This window comes from Podarcis vaucheri, assembly GCF_965113315.1.
Source record: "Podarcis vaucheri genome assembly, chromosome: 18".
Lineage (NCBI taxonomy): Eukaryota > Metazoa > Chordata > Lepidosauria > Squamata > Lacertidae > Podarcis > Podarcis vaucheri.
In genome coordinates this window covers 6628794-6649655 of record NC_138756.1, presented here as the reverse complement: position 1 = coordinate 6649655, position 20862 = coordinate 6628794, and the positions used below count along the sequence as shown (strand labels likewise).

The following is a 20862-nucleotide window of genomic DNA, read 5'->3' as shown; positions in this document are numbered from 1 at the left end:
TATCTCCTGCAAGTGTTTGAATGTGGGGCCGGCCGTTCTTCAGCCTTCCCCTCCCCTTCTTAAATTAGTATTGCGACCAGGGTTAGGGGCAGCTAATCGCCATATGGCACCTTAAACCGACTGTAGCTTAGGGTCAGCACAACAGCGCTGTTCCCCCCTCGAGGAGGAGGGAAATTACATTTCATTTCTTTCTAAATACAGTGGTACCTCGGGTTAAGTACTTAATTCGTTCCGGAGGTCCGTACTTAACCTGAAACTGTTCTTAAGCTGAAGCACCACTTTAGCTAATGGGGCCGCCAGCCCGCCGCCGGAGCACGATTTCTGTTCTCATCCTGAAGCAAAGTTCTTAACCTGAAGCACTATTTCTGGGTTAGCGGAGTCTGTAACCCGAAGCGTATGTAACCCGAGGTACCACTGTATCAGTTACAAGATCTTCAGGTGATCATGAAGATGGATAAGAGGCACTTAAGAGATTGTCTCTTTAGGTCCGATGAAGAAAGGGATTTAACCACAGTTGCCTCTACCAAAAGTTCAATTTCTGTTGTCATCCTGAAGCAAAGTTCTTAACCCGAAGCGTATGTAACCCGAGGTACCACTGTATCAGTTACAAGATCTTCAGGTGATCATGAAGATGGATAAGAGGCACTTAAGAGATTGTCTCTTTAGGTCCGATGAAGAAAGGGATTTAACCACAGTTGCCTCTACCAAAAGTTCAATTTCTGTTGTCATCCTGAAGCAAAGTTCTTAACCCAAGGTAATATTTCTGGGTTAGTGGAGTCTGTAACCTGAAGCATATGTAACCTGAAGTGTATGTAACCTGAGGTACCACTGTATAAAGAAAATATCTCAAAAGGCTTCACAACACGTGAAAACATGCAACAAAACACTCCAGAACAAAACAAGTTCCTGATCGTTTCATCGGATGCTTTCGCGTGTCGCAAACCGCTTTGAGATTCTTTTTCTTCATAATATAAAGTGGCATAAAAATAAATGAACAACAACAATGACAACAAATACAGTGGTACCTCTGTTTTCAAGCGTCTCAGAAGGTGAACATTTTGTTTTTCGAACGCCGAAAACTCGGAAGTAATTGCTTCCGTTTTCGAACGCGCCTCAGAAGTCAAATGGCTTGCGCTGTTTTTTTCTTTTTCCAATTTTTCCAATTGAATTTGCAGCCAGCCCTTTGCACCTCGGTTTTCGAACGTTTCGGAAGTCGAACGGTCTTTGGAACGGATTACGTTTGAGAACCGAGTTACCACTTTAGTAATAATAATAATACAGTGGTACCACCGGTTGCGGGCGGGATCCATTTGGATCCCGAGGTTTCCGCAACCTAAGGACCGCTTCTGCGCATGCGCGCAGCACGAAACCTAGTAAAATACTTCCGGGTTTGCCGTGCGTGCATCCTGAAGTTTACGTAACCAGAGGGTTACATAAACGGAGGTACGACTGATAATAATAATGGTAATAGTAATAATAATTTCACCAGGCAGAGATAGAAAAAGTGCTTATACAGTCCGTTGTGACAGCCACAGCCTAGGTTTATGATGCTCTTTGGCGATTAGCTTATATATCACGAATTTCCATCAGTGCCTGAGCACCAGTTTTGCTTTTGAACACTATTCTGCTCACGTACTGATCTGAGCTTGGACTACTGCCATGCGCTCTACGTGGGGCTACCTTTGAAGGTGACCCGGAAACTACAACTAATCCAGAATGTGGCAGCTAGACTGGGGACTTGGAGCGGCCACAGGGACCACATAACACCGGTCCTGAAAGACCTACATTGGCTCCCAGTACGTTTCAAGCACAATTCAAAGTGTTGGTGCTGACCTTGAAAGCCCTAAACGGCCTTGGTCCAGTAGACCTGAAGGAGCATCTCCACCCCCATTGTTTAGCCCGGACACTGAGGTCCAGCTCCAATGGCCTTCTGGCGGTTCCCTCATTGCGAGAAGTGATGTTGCAGGGAACCAGACAGAGGGCCTTCTCGGTGGTGGCGCCCGCCCTGTGGAACGCCCTCCCATCAGATGTCAGAGAGATAAACAACTACCTGACATTTAGAAAATACCTGAAGGCAGCCCTGTTTGGGGAAGTTTTTAATGTGTGACATTTTGATATATTTTTAATCTTTTTGGAAGCCGCCCAGAGTGGCTGGGGAGACCCGGCCAGATGGGCGGGGTATAAATAATAAATATTGTTATTATTACAGATAGGTAGCCGTGTTGGTCTGTCATAGTCAAAATAAAAAAATTCCTTCCAGTAGCACCTTAAAGACCAACTAAGTTAGTTCTTGGTATGAGCTTTCGTGTGCATGCACACTTCGTCAGCTACACTGAAACAGAAGTTGCCAGATCCTTCTATATAGTGAGAAGGTGGGGAGGGGTATTACTCAGAAGGCTGGTGGGAATGGGAGATTGGCAGGTAGCTGAGATGAGCCTGTTGACGACTCTTAACGACTGCAATAGGTCTTACAGGAAAAGGCAAGGGGTGAGAAGGTGAGAAATGGCTTAGTCATGTATAATGAGATAAGAATCCAATGTCTCTGTTCAGACCAGGTCTCTCCATGGTTTTAAGTTTGGTAATGAGTTGCAATTCAGCAGCTTCTCTTTCCTCCACCCTTCTGAGTAATAAATAAAGTAAATAAAAGGACACATTCTATTCATGTATCTGAAGAAGTGTGCATGCACATGAAAGCTCATACCAAGAACTAACTTAGTTGGTCTTTAAGGTGCTACTGGAAGGAATTTTTTTTATTGTTATTATTGTTGTTGTTAGCATTAAGGGTTTGGGTAGAAACCGGGGTCTTGAGTTCCAGTCCTCCTCCTGTTGGGAACCAGGGGATTCCCATGGTGCAATTGTGCAATACAGTTCGTGTGTTCGGGCTTGCGTTCAGAAAGATGTCCCTGGCTCCCATCTGTCCCTGAATCGGCCCCCTAAACTTGGAACCGCCCCATTGCGATGTCGGAGCAGGCAAAAGAAGAGAAGCCAGCTGTTGCTTGTTATCTTCTGTACGGATATTAATTCTGTTCTTAACAAGGGTTTGATGCCGGGTGCTCAGAATGCCTCGCACATACTAAAAACCTGCTTCATGCGGCCGGTCGAAAAGGGATCTCCTGGGCTTCTTGCCGTCGTCTGTCGGAAGACTTGATTCCTTGCCGCTTGAGATCCAAAGCGCGAAATGTTTCTTTCGCGATGTTTTTGCGAAAGCGAGCAGGACCAGTGGAGATAGATCGCTCTTGCATTTTCTTGGAAGCCGAAGTAATCCCTGCACCTTCGGGTGGGTATTTGCTAAGTGTCGTGTCTGAGAAACGGAATTGGATTCGAAACCCCTGGGGTCGCCGGACGAGAGCGTGGGAGGAATTAATTGGAGGCGTCGCAAAAGGATAAGAGAGCGCTGGCGACTTGGTATAAGGCAGAAGACTTATTCCCCCCCCCCAATAATATTTATTATTTTCAGTAGATAAACACAGTAAAAAAAGAAAAGATGAACAATAATAAAAACAAACAAAAAATAGGAAAAAAAGATACATGCAACATATTACCACTTAATTAATTAAAATTAAGTACCATCCATCTTCATAAACATAGTATTTGACTTCCTCGAATCTCTTCCACCCAAATTTCTTAGTAATTATATGTAGCAGTTTTCAGTATCAGAGTTTCAAAAGACCATATCAGAGTCCTAATAGCTTTCCTTACCGTACATTTTCTTATTTATAAATTTAATTCCGTTTTAATCCTAGGCCTAACTGTTTCTTTCAAGTGGTTACGTATCTTTAATATTACAATACTTATTCGAATAAGTCATTAAATGTCTTCCAGTCTTCTTCTTGGTGTTCCTCTTCTTTCTGGTCACGGATTCTCAGTAGAATTATTGTTGTGATGGTTTTGGTTTCCCCCAGAAAGCATCTGAATTGTCACTTCGGGTGACAAGAGATTTGCCCTAAATGGGGCCTAAAAGAGGCGAGATTTTTGATTATTATGTATTTATTGCATTTCGTAGAATTGCAGAGTTGGAAAACCTATTCTTGTCACACTTTGGAAGAGTCAGGGGGTGCCTCTTCTTACATCCTGTCTGGGGGAAAACCTGTTGCCCTCCAGAGCAGGTCTGCAGGCCCAATGGTCAGCGACGCTTTGGAATCCGGAGGGCTGCAAGGGAGAGGCTTGTTCTGTTCCACCCCGAAGACGTGGGCGCTCACCTTGGGCTTGCAGGGACAGGTAATTCTCCCCCTTTCCCCCTTCCACCCCCTGGCTGTCACTTCGTGCCTAGACAAGAAGGAGGCGGTGTATTCTCTCTTCCCCTCCTTCCTTTCGTCAGCTGTACTTCCCGATCTCGTTTTGCAGGAAGACTGGGGAGGAGGGGAGACAGGGCTCCTAATAATAGGGCAGAGTTCCTAGGAATTTCTTGCGTCCTCACTTCCTCCTCGGTCGCATATTTTACACTTCGCAGGGAGCCAGGAGCAAGCTAAGAAATCCCTTCTGCCCATCCACACACGCGCAAGACAGATGCAGGGAATCATTGCAAATTGCAAATTCCTCTCTTTCCACTTTAACCCCTCCTCCCTTCCTTTAAAAAAAATTAAATCTGAATTTTTAATTACTATTATTTAAATTGGGTTTTTAAAACAAAATGCTTTTGGAGGAAAACTCTTCCTAAAGATGGTTTTCTGTTGAAGTTGCATGATAGTCCAAAGGCTATTCATCAGGAGATAAGAATTGGTTTTAAGTTTTTCATGTGTGCTAAAACTCAGTATATATATGGTCTGTGTGTGTGGTTTGGGTGCTGCACGGTCAGGGGAAAAAACAATGCTGTCCAGGGTTGTAAAGACTGTAGAGAGAATAAGTGGGTACACTCTTCCCACCTTGGATCAAATCTACGCTTCCAGGTGCCATAAGAAAGCTGCAGAGATAGCGCAGGATAGTGCACACCCCGGAAATGATCTCTTTCAGCTTCTGCCTTCTGGAAGAAGGTACAGGGTTATAAAGGCCAGGACTAGCAACCTGAGAAACAGTTTCTATCCAAATGTGATTTTTGTTTTAAACGCAGTCTCTAGGCGACGTGGGTGGTGCTGTGGGTTAAACCATAGAGCCCAGGACTTGCCGATCAGAAGGTTGGTGGTTCGAATCCCCGCGATGGGGTGAGCTCCCGTTGCTCGGTCCCTGCTCCTGCCAACCTAGCAGTTCGAAAGCACGTCAAAGTGCAAGTAGATAAATAGGTACCGCTGCGGCGGGAAGGTAACGGGAAGGTACACACACACACACACAGAGCGAGAGCACATAATTGTTTGATCACATCAGTTAACAAACATGGATACATATGCTACAATGTTACTGTTTTAGTTAAATAAATTGTTATTAAGGAAATGACTATTTTTCTCTTTCCAATAAAGCACAGCAGAAAAGTTGTCGAAATATAAACAGTCAACTTATTAAACCTCACCATAATTTGATAATGATCTGTTTGTGTATTTCTAATAGCATAACCAAATCAGTACTTTTTGATATACCGTATTTTTCGCTCTATAACACGCAGATTTTTTCTCCTAAAAAGGAAGGGGAAATGTCTGTGCGTGTTATGCAGCGAATGTGTGGTCCCTGGAGCCGAAAAATCGGGCAAAAATCAAACCGCGCTTCAGGGAGAAGGGAAACAAACCTGAAAAGAGGAAGTGGGTGCATTCCTGCATTCTGCCTCAGGGTCTTACTGCCCACCCTCTCTGTTTCGTTGCTGTGTTTGCTCAAACGGAACAAAGAGCAGGGAAAGCCCCTCCCCTCCAGGCAAGAAGAGGGGAAAGCAGAGTGCCGCTCCTTCCTCTCTGTGCTCCGGTGCTACTGAAAACATGCAGGTGGGAGAGAGAGACAGAGAGAGAGAGAGAGAGAGCGCGCGCTGGCTGGCTTGGGTGGGTGCGTGGGGGAAACTTTTGCCTTCCTTTCCTCCTTCCCGTTATACCCCACTCCTGCATTCTTAGCCCTTCTGTGTTTTTCCTTCCCTCCCCACTTAAAATGTGGTTAAAAAGCATGGATCCACATGGATCCTCAGGATTTTTGCACTGGGTCACCCCAAATTCACCATCAGAGCACATAGCATGTCCATGGCTACAGCCTGCCCCCCCCAAAAAAAATCATGCACCCACTGTTGCCTGGGGCTGCAATGGTGCAAAAATGTGGTTAAAAAGGATGGATCCACATGGATCTTTGCATTGGGTCACCCCCAAATTCACCACCAGAGAACATAGCATGTCCATGGCTACAGCCTGCCCCCCCCAAAAAATCACGCACCCACTGTTGTCTGGGGCTGCAATGGTGCAAAAACGTGGTTACATAGCATGGATCCACATGGATCTTTGCATTGGGTCACCCCCCCCAAATTCACCATCAGAGCACATAACATGTCCATGGCTACAGCCTGCCCCCCAAAAATCATGCACCCACTGTTGCCTGGGGCTGCAATGGTGCAAAAATGTGGTTAAAAAGCATGGATCCACATGGATCCTCAGGATCTTTGCATTGGGTCAGCCCAAATTCACCATCAGATCACATGTCTGTGGCCACAGCATGAAGCACAAAAATGATACATCCACTGTTTCATTCAGAATGTTTTCCCCCTTGTTTTCCTCCTCTAAAAATGATGTGCGTGTTATGGTCAGGTGCGTGTTATAGAGCGAAAAATACGGTAACTGTAAAAACGACTCTGAAAATTTAAGGTTCCAAAAATGAAACCTTCATCTGGTTGTAAATATTAAGGTTATACCAGCAAGAACGAGTCTTTCTGGAAAAAAAGAAAGAAAAAGATTTAAATCAAGTCTTACTGACTAGTGATTTAAACCTTGATTTAAATCAATTTGTTTTAAATCAAATCCTCCCTGGTTCCGGCGCCTCTCAGGTGGTCACTGTTGTTGTTACAAGGGCACTTCTTCTAGAACAATAGCACTGATGCCGTGCCTAATTTTATTCACCTCCATCTTCCCCCTTACTCACCTTTTCTCTAAACTGACCCCCCCTCCCAAAATATTGCATCCTTTTTTTCATAGGGGAGTCGCTGCAACCCCTTTGATCTGGCCTGTTCCATCAACCTTTTCGAACTCCTTTCAGGACCGAGGCGACCAGAACCCCACGCAGAATTCCGAGAGCAGATCGGGTGTTGCACAAATCTCTGGATTTTGAGGATTTGCCAGAGGAAAGGGGATCGTAGATGTTTGAGTTTTTGTTTTGGAGCAACCTGTGAAGGAGGAGAGATTGTGGTTTAGTTAGGGCCGCGTTCTGTGTTCCTTCCGCCCAGGCGACGTGTAGGAGGAGATTTAAAGTTTGCTTATTCCCTTCTGTGCCCAGGAGAGGGAATGAAACGAAATATATAAAAAAAACCCAGCCCACCTTTTGAGATGCACACCCCAGCCAATTTCTTTAGCGGCAGTGGAAATTCACTGTATTATTTTCTCTTTGCAATTTTCCTAGGCAGCGGCTTAAAACTGGAGCTTTTGAATGCTTTTGTGTGTGTTATTTTGGTGAGAGATGCTTGCAGATTCTCCAAAGGTGACTGGATTCCAGTTTTTAGAGTCAAAAACTGCTCTTTGGCATTCGAGCACAGTTATGCCACTTTTAACAGCAATGTTGTTGTTGTTTAGTCGTGTCCGACTCTTCGTGACCCCCTGGACCAGAGCACGCCAGGCACTCCTGTCTTCCACTGCCTCCCGCAGTTTGGTCAAACTCATGCTGGTAGCTTCGAGAACACTGTCCCACCATCTCGTCCTCTGTCGTCCCCTTTTCCTTGCGCCCTCCATCTTTCCCAACATCAGGGTCTTTTCCAGGGAGTCTTCTCTTCTCCTGAGGTGGCCAAAGTCTTGGAGCCTCAGCTTCAGGATCTGTCCTTCCAGTGAGCACTCAGGGCTGATTTCCTTCAGAATGGAGAGGTTTGATCTTCTTGCAGTCCATGGGACTCTCAAGAGTCTCCTCCAGCACCAGAATTCAAAAGCATCCATTCTTCGGCGATCAGCCTTCTTTTATGGTCCAGTTCTCACTTCCATACATCACTACCAGGAAAACCATAGCTTTAACTATACGGACCATTGTCGGCAAGGTGATGTCTCTGCTTTTTAAGATGCTGTCTAGTTAGAAGAATGGAATTGTGGAGTTCGACGGGGACCTCCAGCGGTCATCTAGTCCAACCCCCTTCAAAGCAGGAATTGCAAGAATCACAGCCCGTCCCCCCCCCAGAGAATCCCATAGTTTTTAAAGGATGCTGAGAGTCATTAGGAGATGCCATAGAATCCTAGAGTTGGAAGAGACCACCAGGGCCATCGAGTCCAACCCCCTGCCAAGCAGGAAACACCATCAGAGCACTCCTGACATATGGTTGTCAAGCCTCTGCTTAAAGACCTCCAAAGGAGGAGACTCCACCACACTCCTTGGCAGCAAATTCCACTGTCGAACAGCTCTTACTGTCAGGAAGTTCTTCCTAATGTTTAGGTGGAATCTTCTTTCTTGTAGTTTGGATCCATTGCTCCGTGTCCGCTTCTCTGGAGCAGCAGAAAACAACCTTTCTCCCTCCTCTATGTGACATCCTTTTATATATTTGAACATGGCTATCCTATCACCCCTTAACCTCCTCTTCTCCAGGCTAAACATGCCCAGCTCCCTTAGCCGTTCCTCATAAGGCATCGTTTCCAGGCCTTTGACCATTTTGGTTGCCCTCCTCTGGACACGTTCCAGTTTGTCAGTGTCCTTCTTGAACTGTGGTGCCCAGAACTGGACACAGTACTCCAGGTGAGGTCTGACCAGAGCAGAATACAGTGGCACTATTACTTCCCTTGATCTAGATGCTATACTCCTATTGATGCAGCCCTGTTTCCCCTCACAGAGCTGAATCTCCCCTCTTCCTGGGCGCTTCTAAAAACCCTCATTTCCTTTTGCAATACCTGGATAAGATGAGTCTCTTGACCATGGGTAGGCAAACTAAGGCCCAGGGGCCGGATCCATCCCAATCGCCTTCTAAATCCAGCCCACGGACGGTCCAGGAATCAGCGTGTTTTTAGAATGTGTCCTTCTATTTCAAATGCATCTCTGGCTTATTTGTGGGGCATTGGAGTTTGTTATATATATCTTTTTCCAAAATATAGTCCGGCCCCCCACAAGGTCTGAGGGACAGTGGACCGGCCCCCTGTTGAAAAAAGTTTGATTGACCAAATACAGTAGTACCTCGGGTTAAGTACTTAATTCGTTCCAGAGGTCCGTTCTTAACCTGAAACTGTTCTTAACCTGAAGCACCACTTTAGCTAATGGGGCCTCCCGCTGCCACCGCACCGCCGGAGCACAATTTCTGTTCTCATCCTGAAGCAAAGTTCTTAACCTGAAGCACTATTTCTGGGTTAGCGGAGTCTGTAACCCGAAGCGTCTGTAACCCGAGGTACCACTGTATCATTTAAAAGATCTTCAGGTGATCATGAAGATGGATAAGAGGCACTTAAGAGATTGTCTGTTCAGGTCTGATGCAGAAAGGGATTTAACGACGATTGTCTACGAAACGTTCACCATGGTTCCCACTTATCAAAACGGAGTACATCCGAGCTGGTTATTTGAAAAAGCTCCCACTTGCTGTATTAAGAATCGCTTTTACAGAATTGCGATTCCGATCGATGCCCTCGGCGGTGGTGGATGGTCGATACGGCAAAGTACAGTACAAGGAGAGACTTTGCCTGTGTGGGAACCTTGCGTAGAGGACCTGTGCCACTATTTATTGCGATGCCCGCTATATATAGAACCAAGAGGCCGATTTATAAAAGCCCTGCTCACGAATGGAACACACTCGGACAGGGCGGAAAGGGTGAAATGGCTGCCGAGTTATACCGATGACTTCGTAACTTACAAAACAGCACTATATGGGTTGGCAGGGGACGCGGGTGGCGCTGTGGGTTAAACCACAGAGCCTAGGACTTGCCGATCAGAAGGTTGGCAGTTCGAATCCCCACAATGACGGGTGAGCTCCCATTGCTCAGTCCCTGCTCCTGCCAACCTAGCAGTTCGGAAGCACGTCCAAGTGCAAGTAGATAAATAGGTACCGCTCCGGCGGGAAGGTAAACGGCGTTTCCATGCACTGCTCTGGTTCGCCAGAAGCGGCTTAGTCGTGCTGGCCACATGACCCGGAAGCTGTACGCTGGCTCCCTTGGCCAGTAAAGCGAGATGAGCACCGCAACCCCAGAGTCGGCCACGACTGGACCTAACGGTCAGGGGTCCCTTTACCTTTATATGCATTGGCAGCTAAGAAGATCACACAAAAAGAACTAGATAAAATTGTGGACAATTGCAAAGGTGATTCGTACATTTAAGCCAGCACATTCTACTTGAGAACCCCTTGCTATTCAATCGTGTGCAACAAATAATTTTTAGGAGAAGTGATCGTGGCTCACTGTATCTGCAGCGCCTGATGTTTTTTGTGGTTTTTATGGTTATTGTTGCTTTTCTCTTTGTTCCCTTTGTGAATGATGTCGTAGACTTTGGCTAGTGCAATAAAGTTGATGGTGATGATATGCCCCACGGAGGACCTTACGGTCCACAAACGACAATATTTCGGAGGTCCCAGGTCTCAAGGTGGTTAGATTGGTCTCAACTAGGGCCAGGGCCTTTTCAGTACTGGCCCCGACTTGGTGGAACGCTCTGTCGCAAGAGACTAGGGCCCTGCGGGACTTGACATCTTTCCGCAGGGCCTGCAAGACACAGCTGTTCCGCCTGGGCTTTGGTTTAGACTCAGTCTGACCCTTCTGTTTCCCTCCCCTTATGGTTTTGATCTATGGACTACTTTTAAAATGAGGCTGCATTTTAAATTGCATTTTAACCTGTATTTTATTTTTATTTTCCCCCTATTATGTTTTTACTGTGATTTTATTGATGTGAGCTTCTCTGAGCCCAGCTCTGGCCAGGGAGGGCAGGGTATAAATAAAATTGATGATGATGATGATAAGATGAGCAATGAATCAGCCCTGCGACCTTTACGTCAGGGCTTGCTTAGTCTTGCGCCATGTTACAGCTCAAGGAGTTTCTCTGAGCGTAAGCAGAGTGCTGGTTCTTTCTTCAGTAGACACAGATGTACATTACATTTGCGGTGTAAAAATAGCAGCAACTACCAACTGTAGAGGGACGCGGGTGGCGCTGTGGGTTAAACCACAGAGCCAAGACTTGCCGATCAGAAGGTCAGCGGTTCGAATCCCCGTGACGGGGTGAGCTCCCGTTGCTCGGTCCCTGCTCCTGCCAACCTAGCAGTTCGAAAGCACACCAGTGCAAGTAGATAAATAGGTACCGCTCCGGCGGGAAGGTAAATGGTGTTTCCATGCGCTGCTCTGGTTCGCCAGAAGTGGCTTAGTCCTCCTGGCCACATGACCCGGAAGCTGTATGCCAGCTCCCTCGGCCAGTAAAGCGAGATGAGCGCCACAACCCCAGAGTTGGCCACGACTTGAGCTAATGGTCAGAGGTCACTTTACCTTTACCAAGGTAGGTAGCTAGATTAACGGGGAAAATTCAACAACAGTGCGATGAAACATTTCAAAAAGAATGGGGAAAATTTATGTCATCCACAGGAAGGATAAGGTGAAATAGTGAAACCAGGAGAACTGAAATAAACCTCACAATGTGAAATACAAAGAAAATTTCTGCATAAAGAAAATAACAAAAAGTAAAATGTGCAATGTGTTCAATGGTCGTTGTAAATGAATATAGGCACATAATGAGAATTGTACGCACAGGAGGATTTATTTGACTATAGACACTCTATGGACAAATACGAAAGAAGAACAATAATATACAAAACGGATGAAGACGACGCGAAAAAGTTAGATGTGATATCAGAGGCCAGAAGAGGGAAGGAGGGAAGTCAGCTCTGGGGAGAAGGTGTAAATGTAACACAATATGTGTAAATGAAAGCCAATAAAGAATATTATGGGAAAGTAAATAATAAATAGCGGTACCAGTGAAGATGTTTTAGCCAAGGGGTTTTCCTGCTGGTGGCTGTCTGTCCTCCGCTTCCTGCAGCGGCTTCCGGGCCAGGCCAAATAGATGCACGTTTTGTCTCCGCTATCTAAAGAGCTTCTGCTAATCCCTTGGTGCAAAAGTACCATGCAGATATTTGTACAAAGCAACGCTGGCGGCGGGAAGATGCCTTGAGCTCCAGAACTGTCACTCGCCACGTCCTGTCTCGCACCCTGATCCCTGCAAGCAGACCCCCGGCGGTTTCCCACAGGTTTAGGGTTGCATCTGCACCACTAATAATAATAATAATAATAATAATAATAATAATAAAGGTAAAGGGACCCCTGACCATTAGGTCCAGTCGTGGCCGACTCTGGGGTTGCAGCGCTCATCTCGCTTTACTGGCCGAGGGAGCCGGCGTCCAGCTTCTGGGTCATGTGGCCAGCAGGACTAAGCCGCTTCTGGCGAACCAGAGCAGCGCACGGAAACACCGTTTACCTTCCCGCCAGAGCTGTACCTATTTATCTACTTGCACTTTGAGGTGCTTTCGAACTGCTAGGTGGGCAGGAGCAGGGACCGAGCAACGGGAGCTCACCCCATCGCGGGGATTCGAACCGCCAACCTTCTGATCGGCAAGTCCTAGGCTCTGTGGTTTAACCCAGAGCGGCACCCACGTCCCTGACAACAATACCATATTACAATTTATATCTTGTCCCATAGAACAATTTTTTTTTAAAAAAAGAATACAAGAAATTTTTTAAAAGACCTAAAGTAGACTTCCGATTGTTCAAAAAACACACACACTAAATTACACTTTTTATATTTTACACAGTGTCATATTATTATATTATTTTCATAGAAACTTTTGGACAAATAAAAAAAAGAAAGAAAAATTAAATAGAAACATTACATTTACGTATATTACCTGTACATTGCAAGACTCATTCAACACCAAATTACACTTGTTATATTTAACACAGTGTCATATTATTAAATTATTTTCATATAAATGTTTTGATAAAAAATAAAAAGCATAGAAAAATTAAATAGAAACATTAAATTTACGTATATTACCTGTACGTTGCAAGACTCATTCAACCCTAAATTACGCTTGTTATATTTTACACAGTGTATTTTCATATAAATGTTTTGATAAATAAAAAATAAAAAGGAAAGAAAAATTAAATAGAAACATTACATTTACGTATATTACCTGTACGTTGCAAGACTCATTCAACACTAAACTACGCTTGTTATATCTTACACAGTGTATTTTCATATAAATGTTTCGATAAATAAAAAAATAAAAAGGAAAGAAAAATTAAATAGAAACATTAAATTTACATATATTATCTGTACATTGGCCACCCTCAGTAGACCCATTGAACATAATGGAGTCTCTGGATTTCACTGGGCCAGCACTGAATAAGTCTTAGCTGCCCTGTCGCTGCAAGTGATTCATCACCAATGGAGCAATGGAGTTTCCACAGTTGGGCCAGATTTTGACTTGCGTAGGCTCTGAGACAGCAACTATTTTGCAAGAGTCGCCACCTGCGCTTTGAGTGTGCATACATACCATTTATTTGTTCCTTAAAATTTATGTACCACTTGATTGTAAGCAACCACCACAACAAAAAACCAACCAACAACCCTCAAAGCAGTTTACGAAAAAGAGATAAAACAACAAAGTTGCCGATACGGGAAAAGTTAACAATAATTCAAAAGCTAACTTAACAGTGGACTTCAAAGCACGCTGAAACTTGCATCAGCTTTCTGAATATTTGGGGAGGCCTGTGTAAACAAGTATGCTTTTAGCAGGCAACAAGAAGGATACAGCGAAGGATGTCAACAAGCAGCGAGTTCCATAGTGTGTTAGATACTTACATCTATATCGGGGTGCCCAAGATTTTTTCAAAGAGGGCCAGATTTAATGAAGTGAACCAAAGAGTTTGTTTTTTGGATTGAAGTTGGATTGAGCTTTTTTTAGGATTTGACCCCAATAAATAGACTGCCACAGGGGATGGATAAGACCGGATTGTGCCACCAAAACAGACTTGGCACACGCCTGGTCTATATAATTCCTACTGTGGGGCGTATGGGGTGTTAGGGGAGTGGGTAATACCTCTGGGTAGTGCTCCTTTTGGGGTCATTTATCCATCTTTGGTCCCCATCCTGCACTCACCTGTGGCTTCTTGAAGCTGTCAGCAGGCAACAGCGGCCACAGTCCCAAGAAATGACTTTGTTGTTGTTTAGTCGTGTCCGACTCTTCATGACCCCCTGGACCAGAGCACGCCAGGCACTCCTGTCTTCCGGCTCCCTCGGCCTGAAAGCGAGATGAGCGCCACAACCCCGTAGTCGCCTTTGACTGGACTCAACCGTTCAGAGGTCCTACTACTTTACCTTTTGCCTTCACTCGACAATATTGTGCAGGTCATTTACAATGGCTCAAGTGATTTATACCTGTGTGCAAAAGGACATATAAGTTGTACCAGGGATATTGAATAACACGAACTTAAAATTGCATTTGTTGTTGTTGTTTAGTGGTGTCCGCCTCTTCGTGACCCCCTGGACCAGAGCACGCCAGGCACTCCTGTCTTCCACTGCCTTCCAAAGTTTGTTCAAACTCATGCTGGTCGCTTCGAGAACACTGTCCCACCATCTCATCCTCTGTCGTCCCCTTCTCCTTGTGCCCTCCATCTTCCCCAACATCAGGGTCTTTTCCAGGGAGTCCTCTCTTCTCATGAGGTGGCCAAAGTCTTGGAGCCTCACCTTCAGGATCTGTCCTTCCAGTGAGCACTCAGGGCTGATTTCCTTCAGAATGGAGAGGTTTGATCTTCTTGCAGTCCATGGGACTCTCAAGAGTCTCCTCCAGCACCAGAATTCAAAAGCATCCATTCTTTGGCGATCAGCCTTCTTTATGGTCCAGCTCTCACTTCCATACATCACTACTGGGAAAACTATAGCTTTAACTATATGGACGTTTGTCGGCAAGGTGATGTCTCTGCTTTTTAAGATGCTCTCTAGGTTTCTCATTGCTTTTCTCCCAAGAAGCAGGCGTATTTTAATTTTGTGGCTGCTGTCACCATCTGCAGTGAACATGGAGCCCAAGAAAGTAAAATCTCTCACTGCCTCCATTTCTCCCCCTTCTATTTGCCAGGAGGTGATGGGACCAGTGGCCATGATCGTAGTTTTTTTGATGCTGAGCTTCAGACCATATTTTGCGCTCTCCTCTTTCACCCTCATTAAAAGGTTCTTTAATTCCTCCTCACTTTCTGCCATCAAGGTTGTGTCATCTGCATATCTGAGGTTGTTGATATTTCTTCCGGCAATCTTAAATTCCGGCTTGGGATTCATCCAGCCCAGCCTTTCACATGATGAAATGGGAATGGGGTAGAGGAATTAAAAAAGTGAGTTGAAGGCAAAGGCCCATAGCACAGAGGTAGAGCATCTCTGACTTGCATGCAGAAGGTTCAGGGTTCAGGTGTCCTTTTTATTTAAAGTGCATCTCTGGGGTATTTGTGGGGAACAGAAATTCGTTCTTTTCTTTTCCTTCCCAAAATATAGTCTGGCCCCCCACAAGGTCTGAGAGACAGTGAACTGGCCCCCTGCTGAAAAAGTTTGCTGACCCCTGGTCCAGATACAAGGATTTCAAGATGGAGAAATCAGGCACAGTCGTGTCTAGCTCAGTGAACTTTGAACAAGGTGGCGCTGTGGGTTAAACCACAGAGCCTAGGGCTTGCCGATCAGAAGGTTGGCAGTTCGAATCCCCGCAATGACGGGGTGAGCTCCCGTTGCTCGGTCTCTGCTCCTGCCAACCTAGCAGTTCGAAAGCACACCGGTGCAAGTAGATAAATAGGTACCTCTCCGGCGGGAAGGTAAACGGCATTTCCGTGCTCTGCTCTGGTTCGCCAGAAGCGGCTTAGTCATGCTGGACACACGACCCGGAAGCTGAACGCCGGCTCCCTCTGCCAATAAAGCAAGATGAACGCCGCAACCCCAGACTCGTCCGCGACTGGACCTAACGGTCAGGGGTCCCTTTACCTTTACCAGTGAACTTTGTTCATTCCAAGCCCAGGACTGGGCACCAAATCAAGTTGGGACAGGGGGACCTGAGTTCAGGAAGGAAGCCCAAGCTTGGGTACCTGGAAGTTGTGTTCCTGATGGGCTTTGAGCGCAGCCCCCTGGTGTCACAGAGGAGAGACCTGACAAGGACTCCCTTGGGTGGAGTAACCTGTTGTTAAGTCTGCCTCCCGTTGCAACATCCCATTGCGACTTGCCCTACTTCTGAAACGTCAGCCGAGAAAGGCTGCTTGCGTTTCTGGCTCGGGGGGGCGTGCCGCCTCGTCCCGATTGCCCTCTGTAACTGGAAAAGCACGCTCTGCCGGATTTCCTTCGGAGCTCTGCCCTGCCTGCCTTCTGCGTTGGCTGATGCGCCTCCAATGCGGCCTTCTGCACTGAGGACTTGCCCCACCGGTTCGGGGAACACCTGCAGTTGCTCGGCTAGGTAGGTCTGGGCTTGGCGAGCCTTTGGGCAGAGAGCCCATTTGGCTCCTGTTCTGGAGCTCTTGGGACCATGTGGCTGGACAGGGATCTCTGCCGTCGTCCAATATGGCCCCCGGCTGGGCGCATAGTCTACAGCATCCATGGCAGGCGGCTTAAGTACCTCCAGCAAAAAAGAAGAGTTTGGATTTGATATCCCGCTTTATCACTACCCGAAGGAGTCTCAAAGCGGCTAACATTCTCCTTTCCCTTCCTCCCCCACAACAAACACTCTGTGGGGTGAGTGGGGCTGAGAGACTTCAGAGAAGTGTGACTGGCCCAAGGTCACCCAGCAGCTGCAGGTGGAGGAGAGGGGAAGCGAACCCGGTTCCCCAGATTACGAGACTACCGCTCTCAACCACTACACCACACTGGCCCAGCAGCTTGCCCTGAACAGCCGTGGCAAGTTTCTCCTGGCGTTTAGCTGAAATCTGTTCCCCTCCCGTCTTCCATGTGTGAAACGACACTTGAGATAATTGGAAGAATTTGTCTTATTCTCTAGCCTTAACCTCCACCATTCTGCCCGGACACTGAGGTCCAGCGCTGGGGGCCTTCTGGCGGTTCCCTCGCTGCGAGAAGCCGAGTTACAGGGAACCAGGCAGAGGGCCTTCTCGGTGGTGGCACCCACCCTCCCACCGGATGTCAAAGAGAAAAACAACTACCAGACTTTTAGAAGACATCTGAAGGCAGCCCTGTTCAGGGAAGCTTTTAATGTTTAATAGGTTATTGTATTTTAGTGCTTTGTTGGAAGCCGCCCAGAGTGGCTCTGGGGTCCAGGTGAGACCTCTCTGGGGTCCAGGTGAGAAGAGGGCGATCCCCGGGCGTGCCTGGCCTTAAATAGGCAAGGTCCCGCCTCCCCGACCAGCCAATAGGCTGGCCGGTTCAGTGACACGCCCGGGGATTCCCTGTTCTCGCGCGGGGGAAGAACCAGCCCCCGCGCGGGAGTGGGGTGGAGCAAGCCTGCAACCCCATCTCCTTGAAGCCGGAAATGGCTTTATTATTATTATTATTATAGGCACCACGCGTGTAAGTGAAATCACTTATACCAGGAACACCTTTGAAAAAGGCTTGCAAACACCCTCTAAAAACTATCGGAAACGCCTTTAGAGAACCCAACGCCCACCAAACGCCGCTACAGCTGCTCCCCCCAGACTTTGATCAGAATCCAGCTCTCCAAAACTCGGTGCAAAGTCCTGTGGGATTTTGTGCCATTTCTTCTGTTGCCATGCTTTCCCAACATCAGGGTCTTTTCCAGGGAGTCTTCTCTTCTCATGAGGTGGCCAAAGTCTTGGAGCCTCAGCTTCAGGATCTGTCCTTCCAGTGAGCACTCAGGGCTGATTTCCTTCAGAATGGAGAGGTTTGATCTTCTTGCAGTCCATGGGACTCTCAAGAGTCTCCTCCAGCACCAGAATCCAAAAGCATCCATTCTTTGGCGATCAGCCTTCTTGATGGGTTGGGGAACAAGTTGCGCAAATGGAAGCATTATTCCTTTCCCCTACTTTCAGTTAATTAGAATTAATAATATATATGTATTTAACGATATATCTTTACACGTGTCACGTAAAATATGCACGCACAAGCATGTGTGTGTGTGTAATCACATAAATGAAAGGTTTTGTCCCTAGCTGGGATTAGGGTTTAGTGGGACGCGGGTGGCGCTGTGGGTAAAACCTCAGCGCCTAGGACTTGCCAATCGCATGGTCAGCGGTTCGAATCCCTGCGGCGGGGTGCGCTCCCGTTGCTCGGTCCCAGCGCCTGCCAACCTAGCAGTTCGAAAGCACCCCCGGGTGCAAGTAGATAAATAGGGACCGCTTACCAGCGGGAAGGTAAACGGCGTTCCGTGTGCTGCGCTGGCTCGCCGGAGCAGCTTCGTCACGCTGGCCACGTGACCCGGAAGTGTCTGCGGACAGCGCTGGCTCCCGGCCTCTAGAGTGAGATGAGCGCACAACCCTAGAGTCTGGCAAGACTGGCCCGTACGGGCAGGGGTACCTTTACCTTTACCTTTACCTTAGGATTAGGGTTACCTCCATCTAGGGCTAGGAGAAACCCATCTAACCGGCATGGACTCACTGGGATTTCAGTCGTGACAGTCCTGAGCTAGGTGAACAAATCTGAAGGGGGCATTTTCCTATCCTATATATCCCTAATACTGTACAATGGTACCTCTGGTTGCGAACAGGATCCGTTCCGGAGGCCCGTTCGCAACATGAAAACCCACAACCTAAAGTGGCGTATCTGTGCAGGTGCGCGGCGTGATTTGGCGCTTGTGCGCATGCGCAAAGCACAATTTAGCGCTACTGCGCATGCGCGAGCCGCGAAACCCGGAAGTAACCCTTTCCAGTACTTCCAGGTCGCCGCGGGACGCAGCCTGAAAAAAACATAACATAACATGAAAAAAACATAACATGAAAAAAACATAACATGAAGCAAACGTAACATGAGATATGACTGTAATACATAAGGATCAATTTTTTCTTGCACATTGTCATTCCGGTAACAAGAGAAAACAAGCTCTTGTTTCTCCGCAAATTTTTCCTCCCCATCCACCTTGCCAATTCGCCTGTGGTCGGCCGAATCCTGCAAGCTGTTCCCCACACCTTAGAAAGCCTTGCGTCTGTAGAAGGTGGTTTTTGGGATTTCTTCCAATTTCGACGGATTAGCGTTCTGGCCATCCCACTGCATTTCTGCGCTGGGTGTGGAAGAATGAGGCGCGTGGTCCCTGCCGGGAAACGGGGTGGGGGCGGACTGCGACGCCTGCTTCTCAGCTAGGCCCCTCGACTCTCTGGGACGCTTTGCCACCTATAGCTGGGAAGGGGGGGAGAAACCGGATTTGGCTTGCGTTTCAGAAGGCAAACCTTTCTGGAGCAATTCGCAAGCCGAAATGCAACCGCCCTCCGAAATTCACCGGAATTTTGCAAGGTGCAATTCTCGAACGGGGGGGGGGGGAGTCGACGCTCTGGGCGCAGAGTAATGTTCACGTTAGCGAAAACCACAAGCACATTTTATCGGGGGACGTTGCAGAAATGCATAGTGGCGATGTGTGTGTGCAGGAGAAATTTGCACAGAAATGTGGGTGGGTTTTCACGAGGTCTTTTATTTTCCAAAAAGTTTTATTTATTTTCCAGAATTTTTTTTTAAGGCAAACAAACAAATACACAAACAGACATAAATCTCAACCGTATTTAAACCAAACTTAGTAACCTTGTTAAGTGACTTCCTCGTATACCCCTGGTTGAATTTCAGTATATATCATTTTAACGGTTTTCCAAAACCTAAATTCTTATAAAGTTAACTTAAACACTTAACATCTTTCTTTCTTTCCAATTCAGCATTAAACATGTTAATTCATCTCATTACATATCTAAATCCTAGGCCTATCTGGTATTTGCAAGCTTTTCCAAGTAAATTAATTTAACATATTTAACTAAAAAGAAGAAGTGTGCATGCACACGAAAGCTCATACCAAGAACTAACTTAGTTGGTCTTTAAGGTGCTACTGGAAGGATTTTTTTTATTTTGACTATGGCAGACCAACACGGCTACCTATCTGTATATTTAACTAAATAACCTTTAAATTTCGTCCATTCTTCCTGGTAATCCTCCTCCTTTTGGTCACGGACTCTTCCAGTCAGGTCGGCCAGCTCCGAAAAACCCATCATCTTCACCTGCCAATCTTCCACTGTTGGTATTTCTTGTGTTTTCCATTTCTTGGCTAATAAAATTTGAGGAGCAGTTGTGGCATACAAAAATAATTTAACATCTTTCTTGGGCAGTTCCAAACCTGTTATTCCAAGAAGAAAGGCCTCTGGTTTCTTTCACGGGGTCTTTAAAAAAAAAGCAAAAAAAGCAGCCCAATTCGCAAACAGATGTGGAAAGGTAAAAATTGCCTCTCCTTCCCTCCCTCTTAGCTATCAGGTCCACCTGCTCTTTTCAAAGCGAGGCCGGCTTAGAGTCTCGCAACGCGCAAGAGACAGAGAAAGAGAGAGACTTTTTCACACGGCCGCAAAAGGTAGTGATCAGCACCAGTCTGGATGGCGTTAAAAGGGAAATAGAGGCAGAGGTGGTACCTCGGGTTAAGAACTTAATTCGTTCTGGAGGTCCGTTCTTAACCCGAAACTGTTCTTAACCTGAGGTACCACTTTAGCTAATGGGGCCTCCAGCTGCCGCTGCGCGATTTCTGTTCTCATCCTAAAGCAAAGTTCTTAACCTGAGGTACTGTTTCTGGGTTAGCAGAGTCTGTAACCTGAAGCATCTGTAACCCGAGGTACCACTGTGTTTATTTATTTGTTAATTGATTTCCACACACATTTGAAGGCAGTGTACAGAACGCAATAAACACAGTTCAAACCAATACAGTGGACGCTCGGCAGCGCT

At 46.6% G+C, this 20862-nt stretch overlaps 1 long non-coding RNA gene across 1 annotated transcript; it reads right to left on the bottom strand.

Annotated features, from left to right (window-relative positions):
• Positions 1-2250: 2250 nt before the first annotated feature.
• On the bottom strand, positions 2251-20278 carry LOC309523116. The gene is made up of 2 exons (XR_014215265.1): positions 20026-20278; positions 2251-2332 (listed from the first exon to the last, which is right to left on the bottom strand). It is a non-coding gene; the product is annotated as an uncharacterized lncRNA (long non-coding RNA).
• Positions 20279-20862: the final 584 nt, after the last annotated feature.